This window comes from Schistocerca americana, chromosome 3, assembly GCF_021461395.2.
Source record: "Schistocerca americana isolate TAMUIC-IGC-003095 chromosome 3, iqSchAmer2.1, whole genome shotgun sequence".
Lineage (NCBI taxonomy): Eukaryota > Metazoa > Arthropoda > Insecta > Orthoptera > Acrididae > Schistocerca > Schistocerca americana.
In genome coordinates, this window is record NC_060121.1 from 172090100 (window position 1) to 172116116 (window position 26017).

A 26017-nucleotide genomic window follows, 5' to 3' on the forward strand; every position below is an offset into this window, starting at 1 on the left:
CCAACACAGTGAAGGTGGGTATCATTAATGTGATGAACCTTACTGGGAAGGCAGAAGAGTTGATAGACTTCATGGAAAAGGAGAACGTAGAAATGATGGGACTTAATGAAGTTAGATGGAAGGGAAGAGGAAGGACGAAAATGAGGAAAGGCTACATACTCTACTGGAGTGGTGGATAAGAAGCCAAAATTGGAGTAGGTATCATAGTGAAACCAAACCTAGAGGAATATGTGGAAGCAGTAGAATACACAAGTGATAGGGTGATGAGGATTTGGCTGAGGACAAGGAATTTAGTTGTTAGAACTTCAAGTTTAACACATATATTTAGGAACAACACAACAACACATATAAGTCACTGAGTAAGTTGACCTGTGTACAAGTCGGCATTCGATTAAACACTGAGTCTCAGTCTAGCGGCCGCTGCTCGGCTGGCCGCTTAGGTGGCGCAGTTGCTGCATGGCTGGCAGACAGCGCCGCACGTAGAGGACGGGCGTAATTGCGCGGCGGCACTTTGAATAATCGGCGAGTCACAACACTTTTCCCCCCTTTGAAATGGTTGCACTGGTCTTGATGGAGGTGTCCTGGAGATGGCTAACGTCCATAGGTGTTGTTTGACTCGCCTTAAAGTCTCGAGGAGGAGGCTTCCCGTACGGACGGAAGTGTCCCCGATGATAACGGGTCGAGATGACAGGTGACGTAGGGGTCGAATCTGCTGGGGCCCCATGCACCAATCTGCCCGTTGCGGCAAGTCCAGTTGATACGACAGGAGACATGGGCGATGTGTCGGCGTCCGTTGGAGGAGGAGGCGAGTAGATATACTCTGACTGAGGATGGCCCTCCGGTTCCTGCATGGGCACGTCTCCTGGTGGCGTCCGTTCTGGTGCTGGCATCGCGATGACGGTGAGAGGGCTGCGTTGTGAGTATTGAGAGATGCCAAGATCCCGAGCATCAGGTAGAGCCAAAGGTGGTGTGGCGGCATTCGGAACAGGCGTTGCTGGCACCCGAGGCCGAAGCTGGTCCGAATGGCGCACTGCAACACCCGTGTCCGTCTGGATTTCATACAGGCGTCTGCCACGGTGTCGTAAGATGCGGCCCGGGCTCCATTTTGGCCGCCTGCCATATCTCCGTACCCAGACGAGGTCGTCGGCGGTGAACCGGCCAAGTGAAGGCACCTGCAGCCGTGAGGTAGGAGGCTGCAGAAGATGAAGTAGCGTGCGGGGCAGTCGGCCATGTAAGAGCTCAGCCGGGCTGTGATCGCCCATGGGGGTGAAACGGTAAGACGCCAGGAACTGGAGAAGCGCATCATCAGCAGCAGAAGGAGTCAGAAGTTTCCGCATCTGAGCCTTAAATGTGCGGACCAGTCGTTCAGCCTCACCGTTGGATTGTGGATGGAACGGCGGGGCCGTGACATGCGTAATGTCGTGACGAGCACAAAAATCCGCAAAGTCGGAAGAGGCAAATTGCGGACCATTATCAGTAACAAGAGTAGAGGGGAGGCCTTCCAAAGAAAAAATGCGGGCGAGAGCACTGGTGGTTGCCGCAGTGGTAGGTGATGTGCAACGGACAATGAAAGGAAAGTTAGAGTAGGCGTCAATTACGAGGAGCCAATAAGTACCTAAAAAGGGTCCCGCAAAGTCAGCATGAATGCGCTCCCAGGGCTTCTCAGGCAAAGGCCACTGTGACAAAGATGACTTCGGGGCAGCGGCCTGTGATGCACAAGGGCCGCAGGCAGCGACCATGTATGCGATTTCAGAGTCGATGCCAGGCCAGTACACATGACGGCGTGCCAGAGATTTTGTGCGAGACACACCCCAGTGCCCCCGGTGAAGGAGGCGCAAGACCGAAGCACGCAAAGACGCAGGTACCACAACACGCGGCGAAGCATTGTCAGTGGCGAGGAGGATAACACCATCCATAGCTGTGAGGCGGTAGCGCAAAGTGTAGTAGATCCGCAATGGATCAGAAGTCTTAGTGGATGGACGATCTGGCCAACCCTTCTGAATACAGCGTAAAACCCAGGAGAGGGTAGGGTCAGAACCTGTAGCAGCCGCCAGCCTGTCCCCAGTGATGGGGAACCCGTCCACAACCTGCTGCTCGGCAACATCCAGGTGGAAACACAAAAGTTCGTCCCTATCGAATGCCTGATCAGGACCCATGGGAAGGCGAGACAAAGCATCAGCATTCGCATGTTGAGCCGTTGGCCGGAAATGAATCTCATAATTGAAACGGGACAAGTAAAGAGCCCAATGCTGGAGGCGGTGTGCAGCCTTGTCGGGAAGTGACGTTGATGGATGAAACAAGGAAACAGGTGGTTTGTGATCTGTAACAAGATGAAATTTTGAGCCGTAGAGAAAAACACCAAACTTATGAAGAGCATAAATGATGGCCAAAGCTTCTTTCTTAATTTGAGAATACTTTTGTTGGGCATCCGTGAGCGTTTTGAAGGCATAAGCGATGGGTTGTTCCGAACCGTCAGAAAAACGGTGCGCAAGGACTGCACCGACCCCGTATTGAGAGGCGTCTGTGGCAAGAACAAGATGTTGGCCAGGTCGATAAGTAGCCAGGCACGGGGCCTGTTTCAGCAGAGTCTTTAATTTCCGGAAAGTCGCGTCACATGACGCGGACCAGTGAAAAGCCACGTTTTTATGCAACAGGCGATGCAACGGCTGAGCCACCGACGCCGCAGATGGTAAAAACTTGTGATAGTATGCTATTTTCCCCAAGAAGGCCTGCAGTTCCTTAACAGATGTAGGGCGAGGAAGGGCATCGATCGCAGCAACAGTGTGTTGAAGCGGACGAATACCATCCCGAGAGAGTTGAAACCCCAAGTACGTGATAGATGCCTGAAAAAATTGTGATTTCTGAAGATTACACTTAAGACCGGCAGTCTGTAAGACATTAAAAAGTGTGCGGAGATTTTGAAGATGTTCTTCAGTGGTGGAGCCAGTGACAACTATGTCGTCCATGTAATTGATACACCCCGGGACAGGGAGCAATAATTGTTCCAAGAATCACTGAAAAAGAGCAGGGGCGCTAGCAACCCCGAATGGCAAGCGTTGGTATTGACAGAGGCCGAAATGCGTGTTAAGGACCAGAAACTGCCGGGAAGCAGCGTCGAGAGGAAGTTGATTATAAGCATCCAACAGGTCAATTTTAGAAAAATACTGTCCTCCAGCGAGTTTAGTGAACAGTTCTTCAGGACGGGGCGTAGGGTAAGTGTCGATGAGGCATTGAGCATTTACAGTGGCTTTGAAATCGCCACAGAGACGAATATCACCATTGGGCTTAGCAACTACAACGACAGGAGAGGACCACTCACTGGAAGTGACAGGAAGCAAGACCCCTGAAGCAGTGAGACGATCCAACTCCCGTTTTACCCGATCACGAAGGGCCACAGGAATGGGCCGAGCCCGAAAAAACTTAGGCCGAACAGTTGGTTTGAGCGTGATATGAGCTTCAAAGTCGTTTGCACGGCCTAACCCAGGAGAAAAAAGGGATGAAAATGTCGTCGACAAGGAATCCAGTTGAGCATAAGGAATAGCGTCAGAGACAATATTGACAGAGTCATCTATGGAGAACCCAAAAACGCGAAAGGCATCGAAACCAAAAAGATTTTCTGCGTTGCTCTGGTCGACCACAAATATGGGAACAATGCGAACGACGGATTTGTAAGATCCCTCAGCATTAAACTGTCCCAAGAGAGAAATCTTCTGTTTATTGTACGTCCGTAATTGCCGAGTGACAGGGGACAGGAGTGGAGAACCCAGCTGAAGATACGTCTGAGAATTAATTATAGTGGCAGCAGAACCGGTATCCACTTGCATGCGAACATCTCGACCAAGGATTTGGACAGTGAGGAATAACTTCCCTGGAAGGGAAGAAGTGCAATTGACAGGCAACACAGAATCAGAATCAGCGTCATGTTCATGAACATCGTGTATGCGGTCGGATTTACAAACGGAAGACACATGACCTTTCTTTTTGCAATTGTGACAAACAGCCCAACGTTGGGGACAATCCTCGCGTGAATGTTTCGTAAAACACCGCGGACATGAAGGAAGTTGCCGGGGAGTTTGCTGCAATTTCGTAGTGGGTCGTTTACGGCTAGGCCGAGGCCGGGCGTGGGAGCGTACTGCGGCCACGTCGGCCGGCGGGGCCGCGCCGCACGCGTCGTCAACAGTGCACAGAGGTTGTATTTCCCCGACGTCACCCCACGCTTCTATTTGCGCCCCAGCGGCGCGAGAAATTTCAAAAGACTGCGCAATGGAGAGAACTTTATCTAGAGTCGGATTCGCCAACTGAAGGGCACGTTGCCGAACTTCTTTGTCGGGTGCCGACCAGATAATAGCATCCCGGACCATGAAATTGGCATAGGATTCTTTGTGAACATCAGTAACAAATTGACACTTTCGACTAAGGCCGTGAAGTTCAGCTGCCCAAGCGCGATAGGATTGATTCGGTTGTTTTTGACAACGATAAAAGGCAACATGAGAGGCGACCACATGCGTTTGCTTTTGAAAATAGACAGACAGAATTGAGCACATTTCAGCAAAGGACAAAGATGCAGGATCCTTCAAAGGAGCCAATTGCGACAACAACCGATACATTTGAGGTGAAATCCAGGAAAGGAACAGAGACTTACATGGTTGTTCGTCCGTGACATGAAATGCCAAGAAGTGCTGTCGAAGACGTTTTTCATAATCAGACCAGTCTTCCGCCGTCTCGTCGTAAGGTGGAAAAGGAGGTACAGCCAACTATGAGAAACGCCCCGCATTTGACGCCGCGACAAAATCGTGAATCGCCGCCGTTAGAAGCGTTTGCTGATCGCGAATCGCCGCCGTTAGAAGCGTTTGCTGTTCAAGGAGATTTTGCAAGAGTTGCTCGACAGTAGCCATGGAACCCTGTGAGTCAACGGTGAAAAGGAAAAATCCACTACCTCGTCGCCAATTGTTAGAACTTCAAGTTTAACACATATATTTAGGAACAACACATATAAGTCACTGAGTAAGTTGACCTGTGTACAAGTCGGCATTCGATTAAACACTGAGTCTCAGTCTAGCGGCCGCTGCTCGGCTGGCCGCTTAGGTGGCGCAGCTGCTGCACGGCTGGCAGACAGCGCTGCACGTAGAGGACGTGCGTAATTGCGCGGTGGCACTTTGAATAATCGGCGAGTGACAACAGTAGTGAAGGACTTCATCCAAGTATATGCACAACAAACAGGAAATAAAGCAGAGAACATAGAGGATTTTCTAGAGGTATTAGAGAGTATAATTACAGATGTGGAAGCAATAGTAATGGGTGACCTAAATGCGCAGTTAGGCAAAGAAAGTCTAGGGAAGGAGGAGATAATTGGCCCATATGGATATTGAAGGAAAAATGAGGAAGGAGAGAAACTGGTTGAATTTTGTGAAAGAAATGGGCTGATTGTGGGCGACACATGGTTCCGTAAAAAGAATAGCCAAAAGATAATGAGATATGGATGGGGTGATAGACAGAGGAAGATGGTCATCAATTACTTTCTGGTGGAAAAGAAAAATCAGACAGTTGACAGATGTAACTGCACTCCCAGGAGAGGCTTTTGATGGAGACCATCGAGTGGTGGTGGCAAAGATGAGATTCAGTGTATTGAAAGACATACAGGAAGAAAGGGAAAGGAAAATAAAAGTGTGTAAACTAAAGCATGGCATGGTACAAGAAAAGTTTAAGGAGTTACTTAAGAATAAAATCCCTAACACTGAGTATGTCAATGTGGAGGAGGAATGGGATAAGTTCAAAGAAGCGTTTGTAAGCTCTGCTGAGAAGACCTGTGGCAGTGTGTCCGGAAGGGGTATAGGAAAAGGAGACACCATGGTGGAATGAGAGGGTGAAGGAGGCAGAGATAATCCTTGTCAGCAAATAAACTTAACTTTGAACTGTCATATGTGAAAGATAAAACTTGTCTACCAATTCTGCAGAACTGGTGTCCAATATCTCTAAGTTTCATGGCCTCTTCTTCTTTTCTGTTAAAATTACTGCCATGTTTGTATATTTTGATGGTTTTTCTAAATAGCTGTGAAAAATAGTTCATTATTCTAGATAAAATTTAGTTTTTGGAAGATTTCATGTCATGATTTTTTGATTATGCTCTGCTACACCTGATTTTTGTACTTTCCTCAGTTGGCGAAGACTTTTGTGTTCGTTCAGAAATGTATTCACACTTCTCTTTGTAATTCTGCTGTAGACTTTACCACACATACACGAAATTTTATATAACCTACATGCCAACAGAGGAGATAGTTTATCCGTTGTGTATATGAGTATATTATGTGTATATTTTCTTTGTTGGTCATAAAACCAGTTTGGTGTTATGTCTCTGTAAAATCTCTCCAAACTGATCAGTTGCTTTTTTTTAATAAAGGGAGAGAAATTGTGTTCTCCCATCATTGTATTTTATTCTTGTCCTTCAGTCTACTGTTATTTGGTCACAAAAGCCTATTTAGTTCTTTTCCTGAATAGCCATTTCCTTAAAAGCTTGTTTCAGATCTTTAATTTTGGCTTGCAGATGTTGCTGTGTGTAAATTAAATTGACTCTGTTGTCAGTACTTTTAATGACATCCCTCTCCTATTGTGGATGATGGCTGGAGTTCTGCAAATAAATGTCTGTGTGCTTGGCTTTCTGAAAAACTTTATGTTCAAATGTTCCATCATTCCATCTCATAACCAAAACATCCAAGAAGGACATTCCATCACCATTTTTCAGTTCCACTGTAAACTGGATTTTTGGATTGACATCACTTAGATAACAAAATAATTATTCTAAAGCTTTTGACCAAGTGACCAAACCACAGAATGTATCACCAACTTTGCAAACCACTGTGAAATGCGTGGCAGATGGTACTTAGCATGGTATCAAATTGTGATATGATTGGTGATGTGGACACCACTATTAGCCAGAAAGGTCACTTCAGCCCCAGAATGGCATGTGCAGGAACTGTGGGTTGTGTTCTGCCAGTACTGTGGCGAGCACTGAATCAGGAATACTCATTCAGCATAAACGTTCTTTATTTTGCATGACTTCCATACAAAAGGTTGTTGACAGCTTCAAAGCAGCATGTGTGGCAATGTGGTCACCACTATTCATCGGAAAGGTTGCTTCTGTCCCAGAATGGGATGTGTGGGACTGTGGGTTACATTCTACCAGTACCATGACAAGTGCAGACTCAGGAGAGCTCTTTCAGTATAAACATTACTTATTCAGCATGATTTCTTACAAAATGTTGTTGACAGAACCACAGCAGCATGTTTAGCCATCCAGGCTGTGGGGTGCTACCTCACTGTAACTCACAGAGGAGTGCATGGACCTGTGGTCAGGGTTGTTTGTGTTAGCCTCAGTGGGAGAGCAGCAGCTGGAGAGGTGGGCCTGCTGATACAAGGAAGGCATCACCCAACAACAGGCAACTTTATGTAGCAGCATCTTTGGACAGCTCGTCAGGTGCGTAGATGCCCTTTGCCAAACCCAGGACCATTGAAGACATCCTAGAGACGACCTTCACATGGTAACACTGGCTGAAGACCTGAAACTATTGGGTCCAGCAGTGGCTCATAGTCCATCGGCTGACGTTGCTGCTTGGTGAGGTTGAAGCTGCCCATCCCCACAATGGACCGACAGCTGGCATGGAGGCAGTCATGGCATCGACCATAGTCAAAAGTCCAGGAACCAGTCGAAGTACAAGTAAAAGTGCTGCTAATGGCTGTTTGGGAGCATTTATAGTCACTCTGACTGACTATGTTGTGACAGGAGCCCACCTCTTGTCGCATAGGTAGCTATGGAAGTGCAGCATGTAGAAATTCAGCTCACTACTATGGCAGACTGCTGCATTGCAGAAGCTACGGCAACAGTATTCTACTGTCCACTGACAGGATTTTGTAGGTAGCTCACTTGAATGTCCATCTGTGGGCTGTGAAGTATGATTTGTGGTCATTGCTGCAACATCCCTCACCCCTTGTAGGATTCTGTCCTTTGATTTCCACCTGTTTCATGCTAATGTTCCCATTCTCTGCAGCTATACGCTCATCGATATTACTGATTTGGGGGTATTGAGGGTATTAATGAGGTAGGTAAGGTTTCTCACAGGCAGTATTTCTAAAGGATTATCAGATAAATACAGCAGAGGATATTTTAAATTCAGAGCAATAGCCCCCGTTGTTGTTGTTACTGGAAGTTGAAAAATCAGTTGTGAGCTGTGTCACACTGAACTCAGTTCAGTAGTATGCTGCAGTTCTGTAATTTGAATAATTCTGTTCCTCTTGAGTGTCCTTACTTGTAGCAGGTGGGGACAACAACAACTGGGTCATACACTGAGTATACCCAGTGAGGTCCTGCCTTCTGAAACTGTGGTTGTGTTGTGATGATGTCCCATGGGCATCATGCATGTCTTTGTGATAGTATGGACAACCATGGAAGTTACATGTGTGAAAATCACTGCACACAAAAACCATTCAACTATCACAATTTCTCTAATGTTGCATTATATGCCAGCTGTGAGTTACTTTCTCTGTTACTGTTCCATCTAAACCTACAACCTGAAAATAATCATAGCTATATTTCATTTACATTATATTTGCACAACAAAATAAAAAAAGCACCATCTCCTGTCATCTCAAGTTCATTGCAAAGCAAAACAAACCCCCAATTACTATACTTACAAGATACTAGAAACAGTTCAAGTAAACAACACATGTGATATCCCCCAAATAACTGTTAACATGCCATAAGAATAGTATTCACTCACACATTAAAACCTCCAAATTAGCATTGTTATTTGCCATGTCAACACCAACTGACTGTCAATCAGTGACCACACAGTGATAAGGCCACTCCATGATCCAAGACTGTGGTACACTCTCAAGTACATACATATAAATAAAACTGTAGCTAAACAATACCCTATATCATTTGTAGATATTTCACTTCACACATTCTCATAACCATAATAGATGACATGAGATATATAAAATGCACCTAATAAAACTGCAACAATTTTCACTGTTCTATCCTTTCCTTTAACACTGGCTCTTAATACAGAAGGCATCATATGTGCATATTGTGCAGGAGCTGCCAGCTTCACTTGCTGTGCCATCTTCCCCTTCTTACCTCCTCTCCCCTTTTTTGGGACTGAGGCTGGTAATGGGGTGAAGATTATGGTGCAACCTGGAAGGATCAGATACCCCCAATGTGGACGACTGTTGTTAAAGTAGGAGTCTACTGTATAACATTTTCTGGTAAGGTCATCTTGACTGCTTGTACACACCTTTATAATGACTGAAGGGCTTATTTGCCTCTCTCTTTGGAGTGTAAGAGCTGATAAGCATCACCGAACGCCCTACAAGAAAATGAGCATTCTGCTGCCTCATCCTTTGCTGATGTATCTGTTTTATTTGCAGTATTTGTTTTTGCACTTGATTCCATACTGTCTATAAAGTTCTCACAAAGTTCCACACCAGTTCCCCATTTTTCCTTACTTTAGGCTTCACTACCTCAAATGGTGATGGCATCTTCTAGCCATAGGTGATAGATCTGTACTCCTATGAACTTTAGGATTATATACTACCATAGCATAGGGTAACAGAATATCCCAGTTGTTATGATGACTATTGACATAATGACTCAATATCTTTCTTAGTCTGATGAACCCATTCTATTCTCCTGTTTGTCTGTGGGTGTAACATGCTTGTTCTTAATTTACAAATTCATAATAAATAACAAAGTGCCTTTGTCCATAATTAACATCTCTAGAACACTGAACTTCAACAACAAATTATTTACCATGGCCTGAGGCACTTTGTCAACTTGCTGATTGGGAACAGCCACCACTTCCACGAAGCACTAAAAGTGATCTATTATTGTTGGTACAAAGTGATTCTCTGCCACCATTTATCCAAAAGGATTTGAGAAGTCCAAACTGATCATTTCAGATGGTTTCCTGACCTCTGGTAATCTCTGCAGTGGAATAAACTGAGAACTCAATCCAGCTCACTGCATGTATGGTACACAGTTCTGTTCATGTTGGTCTATGTCCTGCTTACATGTTCGCCACCAACAGTGTTTAGCTACACATTGTGCCATTGTCCTTCATCCTCGTGGCCTGCTATCACATGACTGTGCACCTATCTCAATACTTCATCCCGCATTGCAACTGGAACCTCAACATGAGCTCTAAGTTTTGTTTGCTTGCATATCACTTCATGAATTGTGGTTGCATTGCAAATAGCTTATAGAAAGCCTACAGTCCTTGTTAGCCCCTTGCACTTTCTGCCACTCTGCAGTTTTAATGCCTTAACGTTCCAACTTAGGCCATCTGCATTTCTGTGTGCTTTGCCTAGTGGATGGATTTAGTGCTGTATGTGTTATCTTGCTTGATGGATCTCTTAACCCTAATAGTCGTTTTATTGCAGCATGATCAGTTACCACTTTAAATTTTCTCCCATATAAATAACTCTATAAGTACATTACACCATATATTTATTTATTTATTGCATATTTAGCCTTATTGTTGTTGTTGGTAGTAGTAAAAAACAAGACATCATAATCACAAAGATTACCAATTTCTATGGATATGTATTGAACGACTGCTTGACTGATGTAATATTATGAATGAAGAAGCTAGCCTTCAGTTTTAGCATGGGTAATCCACCATAATGTTAATGCAATTATCAGTATTTCTACTTTCTTCTGTTCGTAACACTATGTGTCATTTATAATAATTTTTCTCACTTCACCCTGTTTCAACAGAGTTTTAGATGTGGATGGGCCAGGAGTAGCTTCTTCATCATTTATCTGCTCACACACCTGCACAAGTTACTGCTCCCTGCCTAATGGGTACTTACTGGATTCCCGCACACTGTTGGATTGCATTGCTTGGCAGTAGTTCTGAGCAGCATGAAGCACAGGTACTAAAGGGCTGAGAAAACTGCTTTCCTTCAAATGCATTCTTATATTTGGCAATTCTTTCACTTTTAAGCAGTTGAATGAAGATAGAAAACCCATTAACAACATGAGCAAAAAATCTGTAAGTGCACAGACCATCAAATATTACGTTGGTGTGTGTAGTGTCTTTGTTTTGCATTTTGATATTCCATCTGATATGGGTTTATTTATTGACTGTCATTTTTTATTGGTGATTCATTTTTGCTAGTCTGTCATTCTGTCATTTGTAGATAGTGAGTAGAGCTCTGAATGCTAGGAAATGGAGTGCCAAATGGAGAAATCTGAACACTTCTGACATATTCTTCTGTTTGAGTTCAGGAGAAGGGATGACAGCAGTGCTGGCAGACAGAACCATTTGTGTCATGTATGCCATTGGACAGAGTGCAGTAAGAAATAGTTGTCTCATTTTAAGGAGGATTGTTTTGATGTTAGTTACTCTCCATGTTCAAGAAGACATTCGGGGCATGATGAAGATCGTTTAAATCAATTAATCCACAATGATCCATGTCAGAGTGTTCAAGAACTGGCAGATATGAACTGTAATTATTCCACCATCATGTGACATTTGCATGCAATGGGGAAGATTCAAAAGTTGGGTGGTCAGTGGGTGGCCATAAGTGCATCTCTGCTTCATCATCATTAGTTGGCTCATGAACAATATCACCATTCCTATCCTGTAGCATTACTGGTGATGAGAAATGGTGTCTTTATACTAACATAAAAGAAAGGAATGGTCAAGTCAAAACAAAGCAGCAACTCCCCGCACAAGAACCTGTGCGCATCCACAAAAGATAATTTTAAGCATCTTGTGGAACAGTGATGGGTAGTGTACTATGGAATGCTTCCCTGAGGTGTAACCATTGCTGCTGACATTTTTTATCAACAACCAAGACATTTTGCAGATGCAGTCCAAGAACAACAATGAGGAAGACTGCATGAAGTGATGCTGCTCCACAAGAACCCCTATCTGCATTCTGCTAGACTGACAAAAAACGTTATACAGGAGTTGGTTTGGAATGTCATTCTGCACCCCCATTATACACCTGACCTTGCGGCCTCAGATTTTCATCTTCCCCACCTTCTGTTAAACAACCTTAAAGTAACTTACTTTCTGGATGAAAAGGCGCTCTAGTCATGGCTTGGTAAGTTCTTTACCTCAAAACCACATGATTTCTGCAGTTGCAGAATCAAAAAGTTACCCCAGCATTGGCAGACTGTTGTGAAGGAGGTATATTATTGGCTAAAGTCTCTATTATGTTTATGTGTTGTGTATGTTAAGTTTATGGAAAAAACACTTTATTTATTTTATTTATTTATTTACACTCCTGGAAATGAAAAAAAGAACACATTGACACCGGTGTGTCAGACCCACCATACTTGCTCCGGACACTGCGAGAGGGCTGTACAAGCAATGATCACACGCACGGCACAGCGGACACACCAGGAACCGTGGTGTTGGCCGTCGAATGGCGCTAGCTGCGCAGCATTTGTGCACCGCCGCCCTCAGTGTCAGCCAGTTTGCCGTGGCATACGGAGCTCCATCGCAGTCTTTAACACTGGTAGCATGCCGCGACAGCGTAGACGTGAACCGTATGTGCAGTTGACGGACTTTGAGAGAGGGCGTATAGTGGGCATGCGGGAGGCCGGGTGGACGTACCGCCGAATTGCTCAACACGTGGGGCGTGAGGTCTCCACAGTACATCGATGTTGTCGGCAGTGGTCGGCGGAAGGTGCACGTGCCCGTTGACCTGGGACCAGACTGCAGCGACGCACGGATGCACGCCAAGACCGTAGGATCCTACGCAGTGCCGTAGGGGACCGCACCGCCACTTCCCAGCAAATTAGGGACACTGTTGCTCCTGGGGTATCGGCGAGGACCATTCGCAACCGTCTCCATGAAGCTGGGCTACGGTCCCGCACACCGTTAGGCCGTCTTCCGCTCACCCCCAACATCGTGCAGCCCGCCTCCAGTGGTGTCGCGACAGGCGTGAATGGAGGGACGAATGGAGACGTGTCGTCTTCAGCGATGAGAGTCGCTTCTGCCTTGGTGCCAATGATGGTCGTATGCATGTTTGGCGCCTGCATACAACCGAGGCACACAGGGCCAACACCCGGCATCATGGTGTGGGGAGCGATCTCCTACACTGGCCGTACACCACTGGTGATCGTCAAGGGGACACTGAATAGTGCACGGTACATCCAAACCGTCATCGAACCCATCGTTCTACCATTCCTAGACCGGCAAGGGAACTCGCTGTTCCAACAGGACAATGCACGTCCGCATGTATCCCGTGCCACCCAACGTGCTCTAGAAGGTGTAAGTCAACTACCCTGGCCAGCAAGATCTCCGGATCTGTCCCCCATTGAGCATGTTTGAGACTGGATGAAGCGTCGTCTCACGCGGTCTGCACGTCCAGCACGAACGCTGGTCCAACTGAGGCGCCAGGTGGAAATGGCATGGCAAGCCGTTCCACAGGACTACATCCAGCATCTCTACGATCGTCTCCATGGGAGAATAGCAGCCTGCATTGCTGCGAAAGGTGGATATACACTGTACTAGTGCCGACATTGTGCATGCTCTGTTGCCTGTGTCTATGTGCCTGTGGTTCTGTCAGTGTGATCATGTGATGTATCTGACCCCAGGAATGTGTCAATAAAGTTTCCCCTTCCTGGGACAATGAATTCACGGTGTTCTTATTTCAATTTCCAGGAGTGTATATACTTGCTCCATAGATCTGTACATGTGAGCAAGTCACTCAGATGTGGAACGTGTCAATATACATAATAATATATAAAAACAAAGATGAGGTGACTTACCGAACAAAAGCGCTGGCAGGTCGATAGACACACAAACAAACACAAACATACACACAAAATTCAAGCTTTCGCAACAAACTGTTGCCTCATCAGGAAAGAGAGGGGAAGACGAAAGGAAGTGGGTTTTAAGGGAGAGGGTAAGGAGTCATTCCAATCCCGGGAGCGGAAAGACTTACCTTAGGGGGAAAAAAGGACAGGTATACACTCGCACACACGCACATATCCATCAAATGGATCTATCGACCTGCCAGCGCTTTTGTTCGGTAAGTCACCTCATCTTTGTTTTTATATATAATTTTTCCCACGTGGAATGTTTCCTTCCATTATATTAATATACATAATAAAATACATAAAATAAAGACATTGTTATAGTATTAATAACAGTGCACAAAAGTCATACTTATTAGCTTAAAAACTAGTCAACATAAATGTGAAGATAGCAGTTTCGTATTTAGGGCATTATTGCATTTATTTTAAGCTTGAACAGTAATCAAAACTTCCCACTTTGGGTTTAAAAGTGACCCAAAAATAGAAATGAGAAAAACAGGAATTTTTACCTTAGGGCATTATTACATTAGTTTAACAGTAAACAGTGTCAAAAAATTTAAAAACATCTTTCCAATCTGGGTTTTACTTATTTCTCTGAAAGAATTCCTCTAGTGAATAAGGTGAGGTCTCAAGTAAATAATTTTTCAAGCTACGTTTAAATACTGATGTACTACTCCTTATACTTTTGATGGTGTTGGGTAGGGAATTGAAAATTTTCGTTCCAGCATACTTTACCCCTTTCTGAATAAGTGTCAAGTTCTTTAACTCACAGTGGAAATCCTCTTTTCTTCTGGTGTTATGTTCATGATGTAGGCAATTCGTTTCATACAGAGTGGTGTTATTTATTATGAAGCACATCAGTGAATATATGTACTGAGATGTTGCTGTCAGTATTTCAAGTCATTTAAAAAGATTTCGACCTGAGGTTCGGGGGGGTACACCACAAATGATTCTTATTGCTCTTTTTTGTGCTGCGAGGATTTTCTTTGCGGCAGGTGTATTGCCCCAGAAGATGATGCCATAACACATGACTGAATGAAAATAGCCAAAGTAAGCTGACTTTGAGATGGTAATGTCATCGAAGCGTGACAAAATTCGTAAAGCAAATGTTGCCGACGTCAGCCGTTTTAGTGTTTGCACAAACCCAATAAAAGAACATGTGCTTGGTAATCGCAGTTGGTGAGACAGTATAACCAACAAAAAATGGAAAAAGAATGAATGGAAAAAATTGAATTATGACTTTGAAAAAGTTTGTTGCAATGTTTTATTTAAATTAGTTTCCTTGCCATGAGGGTGTTGAAATTTCGAAAATGTCAAAATCATGTACAAACACAACACCGTATCAGTAGTCTTATGAACTTCTATTTCCGTGGACTGCTTCTGATTGCCAAAACTGTACAAATACAGTTTATCTTGATCCAAGAAAGTGATAAGTGTTTTCAGTATAGGGAAAAGTGCTTAGGAAAGTCACACTGAAAGCTTAAAGTACTGGATTTTTGGTGCAGATTTGCAAAAGTTGCTACTACTAGATGAAATCATGCAATGTTATTAGTCTTCAACAACAAATTTTGATATAATCAATCATAGATCACTCCAAGTTATTTTTATAAATTACTTTTAGGAAGGGCAATGGGAATTATGTCCCAATTTTGAGAAAATTGTATTACAAACAATTTTTAGCCTGAAGTACAATTTATTAGTTTGTAGATGTATAGACTATTGTTTACTAGTTAATATATAGTATTTACCATTTTTAATAGGAGTTCCAGTATCAAACAAAGCAATATGTTTGAAACCACAGAATGATCTCATGAAACCATCTACAGGACTCTGTCCTATTTACTATCCATAGAGTATTTACATATTTATAAGCTATGTTATAATCAGATTACATTAAGTAAACTGAAATTTTGTGGTGACTGCATGGGGATCAGGAGTCATTTGTCAATTTGGAGCTCAGTGGACTCTGTAGCATTATTCCTTCACTATTTCCATATACTTGTAGTCAAATAGCAAAGAAAATGCAGTTGCAAAAATACAAACTTTGTTAAAGCAATGTATACAGATTTACATCATGAGATGTAATCTTACTGAGCTCACTGAGAAACATGAATTTGATGAAAGCATGAATATTTTTTCTCAAAAGACACTGATGGTTTCATATGAATGGTTTTGGGACCATGATAAATATTAATAATGATACACTGTTTTGATTCCATTTTTCTTAAATGTACAAGGGGGAATGATTTGTTTGAAGGTGTAAAAGGATCACAGAGGTTTAGAAAATCTGAAAATAAAAATTGCAGTTATCAATGGAGAGGCCAAATGTGAATTTAAAATTTTTGAGTGACCTTCAGTCTCTACAACTGCTACAAACTGATATCTGCTATTTGCACATATTACAAGATACTTTCACAACAGACACATCCTAACCTAACTGGGAAAGTGTGTCACTTTTGAGAGTGCTTTATTATTTATGAGCCTTGCCGCAGTGGTAACACCGGTTTCCGTCAGATCACCGAAGTTAAGCACTGTCGGGCTGGGCTAGCACTTGGATGGGTGACTGTCTGGTCTGTGCCTTGCGGTGTTGGCAAGCGGGTTGCTTTCAGCCCTTGTGAGGTAAACTGAGGAGCTACTTGATTGAGAAGTAGTGGGGAAACTGACATACAGCCAGGAGAGCGGTGTGCTGACCACATGCTCCCCATATCCACATCCAGTGACGCCTATGGGCTGAGGATGACACGGCAGCTGGTCGGTACCATTTGGCCTTCATTGCTTGTTTGGGAGGAGTTTAGTTTTTAGAGTTTAGTTTTATTATTTATGTAATGATTCACATGCAGACAGGTCACAATACACTGAGGTGACCAGATCTTCATACTTTCATACATCATTTTGTGGAACAAGATGGGTTGAGAATGCCATTGCAGCTGAAAAAGCTGTAAAAATTGTTGAACATATTTGAACTTTTGTTACTGAATAAAGAAATCAAAAGCCATTTCTCAGTCATCAATTTTCAGAATTGTTTCTGAAGCTAGCAACAACAAATTGCTAGCCCAAAAACTGACGTTCTTCAGTTCAACATTGCATTTGTTGGTACCATTTTTGCTCAGTTTTCAGAGCAATGTTCCAGTGACTTCATTTTTATGTGATGAACAATGTAATCTTATTGCAATGTCAAAGCAGTGATTTGTGAAACTAAACATCTTAAAAAGCAGAAACTTATCTTTAATTAAAATTGACTTGAAGAATGTAAAGAATGTGATTACAGCAAGAGAATCAGTCTGGATCTACAAGTTTTACAAGAAGTACACTAAAAAAATTAAGAATGTATCTGCAGAAGAAACATTGTTGCTAAATTAAAGTATGTGAACATGTGTTATTGGCATACTATGAAATTTGCAAGAAGGGTCACCCCTCAAATACAACTTATTGCATGCAATTTCTTACTTGAATCCAGAAGTTGCACTAAACCACAAAGTGGCTCAAAGAAGATTGACAGTATCCCATAAAATTTTCATATCAAATAGACCAATTTCACTTTTACCAGCTTTCTCAAAAATATTTGAAAAGGTTGTGTTCAAGTGTCTCATTAAGTATCTGACTGCAAATAATATATTGTCCAAGTCATAGTTTGGATTTCTGAAGTGTTCTAATCTAGAGAAAGCTATTCACACTTACAGTGAGAATCTACTTAATTTACTAGGTAATAAATTAGAGGCTACTGGCATTTTCTGTGACCTGTCAAAAGCCTTTGACTGTGTGAATCACAACATTTTCTTAAGTAAATTAGAATATTATGGTGTCACTGGCAATGCTGCGAAATGGTTTGAGTCTTATCTATTTAACAGGAAACGAAGGGTGTTGTTGTGAAATACCTGCGCAATAAGCAGTCAGTCTTCATCTGACAGGGAATTAATTGCATGTGGTGTTCCTCAACATTCCATCTTGGGTCCATTGCTTTTTCTTCTGAACATTAATGACCTCTCATCTGTTACATTGCCAGATGCTAAGTTTGTTTTATTTGCAGATGACACAAACATTGCAATAAGTAGCAAGTCAAGCACAGATTTAGAAATAGGCTAATCAAATTCTCACTGACATTAATAAGTGGTTTAAATCTAATCCACTGTCATTAAACTTTGAGAAGATCCACTATATGCAGTTCAGAACCTGTAAGAGATTTCCTTCCAGCATGAGTATAACATTTGAAGACATGCAGATCGAAGAGGATGACAGTGTTAAATTTCTGGGATTACAACTCGATAATAAATTCAGTTGGGAAGGGGATCCTTAAGCACCTAAACAAGTCTGTGTTTGTCGTGAGAATGATGTCAGCTGTAGGAGATATAAATATAAAAAAAACTTGCATACTTTGCTTACTTTCATTCTATTGTCATATGGGATCATATTCTGGGGCAACTCATCAAACCAAGCAAAAGTCTTTAGGGTGCAAAAGTGTGTGATAAGAATCATTTTTGGTGTAAATTCAAGAACGTCTTGTAGAAACCTGTTCAAGGAACTTTGTATTCTCACCACTGCTTCTCAGTATATTTATTCCTTAATGAAATTTGTTGCAAGTAATACATCTCATTTCCAACTAATAGCTCAATATGTAGTATCAAAACTAGGAATAAGAACAATCTACATAAAGACCTAAAATCACTTGCCAGACAACCTTAAAGCAGCTTTGGACAGCACGTCAGGCTGTGTCAAACCCAAGGCCCTTGGAGTCATCTAGAGTGCCATACAAAGACACTCGACAGGTGGCCTTCACTTGGTGGCACCGGCTTGAGACATGGAACCACCAGCTCATAGACCAGCTGCTAGCTGATGCTGCAGTGTGGTGAGGTTGAAACTGCTCAACCCCACATTGGACTGATGGCTGGCACAGAGACTGTCATGTGTTAGCTGTAATCAGAGGTCCATGAACAATTTAAACTAAAAATATAAGTGCTGAGTGACGAGCATTTATATTCAATCTGACCAGCCACGTTGTGACAGGATCCCAGCTCTTTTCTCACAGTGATTACAGAAGTGCAGCATTGTGCCATGGCATTTGGAAATCCAGCCCACAGCTACTATAGACTGCTGTATTGCAGAATGCTATTCCAGCAGTATTGAAGTGCACATTGACAGGATTTCATAGGTGGCTTGCCTGCACACCCTTTGATGGGCCGTGAAGTCTGATCTGCGGTTTTTGCAGCAACAACATATTATAATTTCTTCCTATTCCAGTCATGTATGGAGCTCCTAAAGAATAATTACTTAAATGCCTCTATGTATGCTGTAATTAGTCCAGTTCTGTCTTACAGTCCCTAAGGGAGCAATATGTAGAGAACTGAAGATATCTCCAGTTTCTACATCTACACTACTGGCCATTAAAATTGCTACACCACAAAGATGACGTGCTACAGACACGAAATTTAATCGACAGGAAGAAGATGCAGTGATATGCATATGATTGGCTTCCCAGAGCTTTCACACAAGGTTGGTGCTGGTGGCGACACCTAAAATTTACTGACATGAGGAAAGTTTCCAACCGATTTCTCATACACAAACAGCAGTTGATTGGCGTTGCTTGGTGAAACGTTGTTGTGATGCCTTGTGTAAGGAGGAGAAATGCATACCATCACGTTTCCGACTTTGATAAAGCTCGGATCGTAGCCTATCACAATTGTGGTCTATCGTATCGCAACATTGCTGCTCGCATAAGTCGAGATCCAATGACTGTTAGCAGAATATGGAATCGGTGGGTTCAGGAGGGTAATACGGAACGCCATACTGGATCCCAACAGCCTCATCTCACTAGCGGTCGAGTTGACAGGCATCTTATCCGCATGGCTGTAACGGATCGTGCAGCCGTGTCTCGATCCCTGAGTCAACAGATGTGGACGTTTGCAAGACAACAACCATTTGCACGAACAGTTTGACGACGTATGCAGCAGCATGGACTATCAGCTCAGAGACCATGGCTGCGGTTGCCCTTGATGCTGCACCACAGACAGGAGCGCCTGCGATGGTGTACTCAACGACGAACCTGGGTGCACAAATGGCAAAATGTCATTCTTTCTGATGAATCCAGGTTCTGTTTACAGCATCATGATGGTCGCATCCATGTTTTGCGACATTGCGGTGAATGCACACTGGAAGCGTGTATTCGTCATCGCCATACTGGCGTATCACCTGGCGTGATGGTATGGGGTGCCATTTGTTACACGTCTCGGTCACCTCTTGTTCGCATTGACGGCACTTTGAACAGTGGACGTTACATTTCAGATGTGTTACAACACGTGGCTCTACCCTTCATTCGATCCCTGCGAAACCCTACATTTCAGCAGGATAATGCACGACCGCATGTTGCAGGTCCTGTACGGGCCTTTCTGGATACAGAAAATGTTCGACCGCTGCCTTGGCCAGCACATTCTCCAGATCTCTCACCAATTGAAAACATCTGGTCAATGGTGGCTGAGCGACTGGCTTGTCACAATACGCCAGTCACTACTCTTCATGAACTGTGGTATCGTGATGAAGCTGCATAGGCAGCTGTACCTGCACACGCCATCCAAGCTCTGTTTGACTCAATGCCCAGGCATATCAAGGCCGTTATTACGGCCAGAGGTGGTTGTTCTGGGTACTGATTTCTCAGGATCTATGCACCCAAATTGCATGAAAATGTAATCACATGTCAGTTCTAGTATAATATATTTGTCCAATGAATACCCGTTCATCATCTGCATTTCTTCTTGGTGTAGCAATTTTAATGGCCAGTAGTGTATAAATTTTTGTAAATCAGTTTTCTCAGGCAAATTTGCATCTACCTTCAAAAATCAAAAGTCTGCTGCTAATTCAGGTTTTTCACACCCCCTCCTCTCCTTTGTGCTTGGCTACCATGGGGCCCCAGCCTTTTCAGAATTTCTTCCTTTTCCGTATTGCTTGTCTGTCTTCTGCCATTCTTCTTCTCCTCCCTTGGGGAATATGCTTGGGTACTTTTGGGAATGCATTCTAAAGTTTCAGTAGCTCGACACTGGAACAGCCCCTTTTCTGTTTTTCCCTACTTTCTTTGTTCTCCACCTCTTCCTCTTCCTCCGATTTAGTGTCTGAGGTCTCTCTTTGTTTCTTCTTCCTTCTTGTGTGCTCCTGAAGGCTGGACCATGTGTTTGATGTGTAACAGGTGACTGGGTGTTGCATAATTCCCAGCCTCAGGTTGAGAGGTAGGGTTCACATGTACCCCCTGGTACAGGCCAGGCCCAAGGAGGGGTGACTGCCTAAGCCGTTACCTTCCCAGTTGCCAATTGCTTCTGGACTCCAGGAGGTGTGACCTGAGGTGTGAACAGTCACCTAAGGGGGTGAGCCCCCCCCCCCCCCCCCCTCTGAGGGGGCACTCAGTTGGAAGGAGTGCACCATCGGAGATGCTAGTGATCATGGGGGCTTTTTTTTGCAGTGAACCAGTCACCTTCATCTCAGTCTATGTCTTGTAAACTTGAATGAAATAAGGCTAAAGATTCAACAACTCTCCCAGCTGCACCTCAGTTCCTCATGATGTCACATACTGAAGGTCAGTCTTTTGCTCCAGTTAATCCGTTTATTATTCAGAAGGCGTCAATGCAGTTGCAGGTGCTGTGAAATCCTTCTCTTGCTTATGTAATGGGATTTTGGTTCTGTAGGCCAATTGTGATTTTCAAGCCCAACAACTCATTACAGCTTTGCTCCTCCATGGCTATTCTGTTTGTGTCGGGACCCATCATATGCTGAATTCTTCGCATGGTCTTATGTGCACTCAGCTGACCAAGTGAGAAATCCAACATTACCTCTCTGATTACGGCATCACAGTGGTCCACTGGTTAATTAAAAAGGTTGATGTAAACTTAGTGCCTACATGCATTCTTTTTCCCACATTTTAACAAATAATGTTTCCAACCAAGATTAAGGCAGGCTATGAAGTCATCGTCCGGCCGTTCATTCCAAACCTGATGAATTGCTACCAGTGTCAACATTATAAGCTCACTCATGTGTCCTTTCAAAACACGGCCAAATTTGTTACTTGTGGTAGAGATGCTCATGAGGGAGATTGCCTGCCTCATTCCTGCCACTTCATCAATTGTAATCGTGTGAATGTCCCATATATCTTAGCAAATGGACCGTCCAGGAGATCTGGATGAAGGAAAAAGTACCCTACCCTGTTGCTCACAATTTGTTGTCAAAAGCCCTACATTTTACCATTGAGCAGTTATACTACCATTCTTGCTATGTGTCGCTCCATGAAGGACATGGCCATGCAGGCTTATGACCTCCAATTTAGTAATGCAGTTGTGAAATCACCCAATATCAGGGTAGCATCCCCATCTCCTTCTCCTGAAGCTGCTCAGCAAACCACCAAATCTTCGTCCCCTGGCAGCGAAATCAGTTGCTACACTATCAGCTAGTGGGAAAGGACAAAAGAAACACTTCTGCAAACACTTTCTACATCCCTCCAGCCAACAAACATCTGAGTCTTCATCTGCCAACCATAAAGGCTCTGAGAAATCGGAAAAGGGCAAAAGAGCTTCTCCTTCCCCGACTCGGAGATCCTCTTCAATGGTGTTGCCACATGATACCCTTACCTGGCTGACCTCCATTTCACTGGTGCGTACCACCTTCCATTTTTCTACCATGGAGTCCACAGGTCAACCCAGGGAGAATGCCAACACGTCCGTAGATTTCATGGATCATGATCCTCCAGCTTCTGCATCCTGCAGCAGTGAGTCTTTGAAGGCTGACACTCGGCAGCCACTGATGTGACTGCCCTCTGTTTGTTCCCTCCTCCCCATTCCCCATTATGACTCTTCTCCAATGGAACGTTCATGGCATTAGGTCCAACAAGGAGGAATTATGGCTGCTCTTGGAATTGCAGTGTCTGGTTTTTTCTGCCCCCAGGAACTGAAATTGCATCTTCATGACCACTGACCTCTCGCGTTTCCTTCTGGCCTGCTTTGACTTTCCACCCTGAGGAAGGCATTCCATCTCTTGGAGGTGTCATCTTGCTCATTCGCGATGGTGAACATTGCAAAATCTTTTCACTGAACACCCAACTGCAAGCTGTTGCAGTCCACATTTTCCTTTCTCGTTTCACCTTTTCTCACTAGGGCAGATGTAGTCCAATTGTTTGTCAGCTGTCTCACCCCTTTTAGCTGCTCGGTGACTTTAATGACCACCATGCCCTTTGAGGATCTTTGAGAACCTTTCCAAGAGGTTCGTCGCTCATGGCTGATCTTCTCAATCAACTCAGCTTCATCTGTCTTAACACTGGAGCACCCATGTTTCTTTCAGACCCCACACACACCCATTCCCATTTGGACCTCTCATTCTGCACTGCCCAGCTTACCTCTCATCTCAAGTGGTTTGCCCTCTCTGACATGTACTTGAGTGACCATTTCCATACATTATCCATTTGCTAACTCCTACCCCACTTGCAGGGTAAAACCAATTGGCAGCTTTCTAATGCCAATTGGAGGCTTTACTCCTACCTGACAACTTTTGATGAACTACATTTCCCCAGTTGTGATGACCAGATAGAGTAACTTAAAAATGTTATCCTTACTGCTCCATACCTAGCACTTCTTCTTAACCATACCATGTCCCAGTCCTGGGGCGGACTGAGGCATGCCGCTACGCAACTCGCTTTCAGAGACATGCTCTCCACATTTTTAACTATCATCTTACGATGGTGAACTGTATTTGTTATAAACAGTTGCATGCACAATGTCATCACATTCTTCAGAATACCAAAAACGCTAGCTGGATTTCCTTTACTAGTTCTTGTGACAGTTTTGCTCCTTCTCCTATTATGTGGGGCAGCCTTTGTCGGCTGTCTGGGACCAAGGTTCATCCTCCAATTTGTGGCCTGACCATAACAGATAATGTCATTGTGGACCCTATGCTGTCTCCAACAGCTTAGGCCACTATGTTGCGCAGATTTAGAGCTCAACCCACTATCATCCAGCCTTCCTCTCTCAGAAACAAGTGGAGGATGCTCGGTTGATAGTCTTCTCCTCTCAGAATCATGAATGCTGCAATACAGCCTTTGCTATGAGGAAGCTTGACCATGCTCTCACTACATCCTGACTTTCTGCCCCAGGGCTGGACAAAGTTCACATTCAGATGTTGCAGCACCTTTCTATTGCGGGCATGCACTTTCTCCTTCATACTTACAATCACATTTGGGCAGGCTGCACGTTTTCCAGATGCTGGCATGAAATCACTGTTATACCCATACCTAAGCCCAGTAAGGGCAAATACCTCCCTTCTGGCTACCATCCAATTTCTCTCACCAGCTGCATTTGCAAAGTGATGGGACATGTGATTCATGGCCGGCTGGTATGGTGGATTGAGTTTCACAATCTACTAACTGCTGCATCTTGTGGTTTTCATGCATGCCATTCTGCAGTTGACCATCTCGTCACTTTATCAACCATGTCATGAACAGTTTTCTGTGGAAATACCAGACTGTGGACGTGTTTTTTGATTTGGAGATAGTCTATGACACCTGCTGGAGTACTGGTGTAGATACCATACTCTATACTGTAGATGAGGGGCTTCCGAGGCCAATTTCTTCATTTCCTTCAGAAATTTTTAAAATATCAGGTTTTCAAGGTACATGTGGGTTTATCCAGGTGAACAGGTGCCTCAAGGCTCCGTCCTGACTGTCGTCCTCTTTGTTACAGCCATTAACCCTATTATGGACTGTCTCCCACCACGTATCTCTTGCTCCCTTTTCATTGATGACTTGGTGATCTATTGCAGTTCTCCACAGACCGTCTCCTTGAGCAGCATCTTCAGACATGTCTTGAAGATATTTACTTGTGGAGCATTGACAATGGTTTTCACTTTTCCACTGACAAAACCATTTGTATGAATTTCTGGTAGCACATTGGGTTCCTTGCACTGTGTTTATATCTTGGGCCTGTTGCTCTTCCATTCACTGAAACTATGAAATTCCTGGGGCTCAGGCTTGATAGGAAAATATCTTGGTCCTCCCATGTGTCTTATCTGAGTGCACTCTGTACTAGGTTCCACAATGTCAGTGTGTCCTAAGCGGTACTTCCGGGGCGTGGATCAGACCACCTTCCTCCATTTATACCAATCCCTTGTCCATTCAAAACTAGACCATAGGTGTTGCGTTTATTCATCATTTGTGCCATCTTAACACAATTCATCATTGTGGAATACATTTGGTCACTGGTGCTTTTTACACTAGCCCAATCGAGGGTCTATATGCAAAAGCTGGCAAACTACCACTGTCATACTGGCTTGATATCCTCCTCAGCAGATATGTATGACGTTTTTCTTTCACGCCCAGCCACCCATCCTATGCTCCCTTTTTCGATGACTCCCTTGACGACCAGCATTAGGTGCACCTTTCTTCTGTTACCTTCTGGAGTTTGCTTTCGGCTACTGCTCCAGCAGTTTAACTTCACACTACCTGCCATGTTCCCAATGGGTGTGAGTCCATCATGCGGTGGCCTGTGTCCATCTTGGACTTCATTTGATTCCCAAGGACACTGCTCTGGATTAAATATTGCTGTAAGTTTCTCGACCTTCGCATCCATGATAACACTTTCATTTACACTGATGGTTCTAAGTCCAGTTGTTACGTTGGATGTGTCTTTGTCATTGGCACTGACCATTTTCGGTATTGGCTTCCAGAACACTGCTTGATTTTTACAGCAGGGCTCTTTGCCCTCTTATCAGGTCACCCAGGCTCTTTAACTGTGTTGTGTGGTCCGATTCTCTCTGTGCCCTTCAGAGCCACTGTGTGTTGCACACAGTCAATCCCTTAGTGCAATGGGTCCAAGAAAGCTTCCAGTTGCTCGCTGTTGAGGCAGTCACTGTGATGTTCATGGGAGCTCATATTCACATCAGTCTGACAGGAAATGTGGCTGCTGTCACTGCTGCGGTATGCAGTGTTCCCTCTTGGAAGCCTCCGCTGATGTTGCTAATTTGGAGTTTTCCTTGACAATCCCTGCAGTCTGAAACTTAGCCTTATGGCATCCCTCGTCCACGAGCAGTAAAGCAGATATCGCTACAGCGGCGGCACGAAGTTCTTCCCAGGTTGAAGGACGATCACGAAAAACAAAGTGCGACTTATCTACGGCACACATTCCCCTTAGGACAATAGAAACCAACTACCTTTCTGGCAAATTGACCAAC

General features: G+C 43.9%; 1 protein-coding gene across 4 annotated transcripts in view; it reads left to right on the top strand.

The window, feature by feature from the left end:
* Positions 1-26017, top strand: part of LOC124606689 — a 267269-nt gene that overhangs the window by 58876 nt on the left and 182376 nt on the right. Inside the window, exon 1 of one of the 4 annotated variants that reach the window (XM_047138713.1) lies at positions 10792-10929. The exons of the other annotated variants lie outside the window; for them this stretch is intronic. The gene's annotated coding sequence lies outside the window, so the exon portion shown is untranslated. Of the gene's footprint in view, positions 1-10791; positions 10930-26017 lie in introns of those variants that run through there. 4 annotated transcript variants of the gene reach the window in all.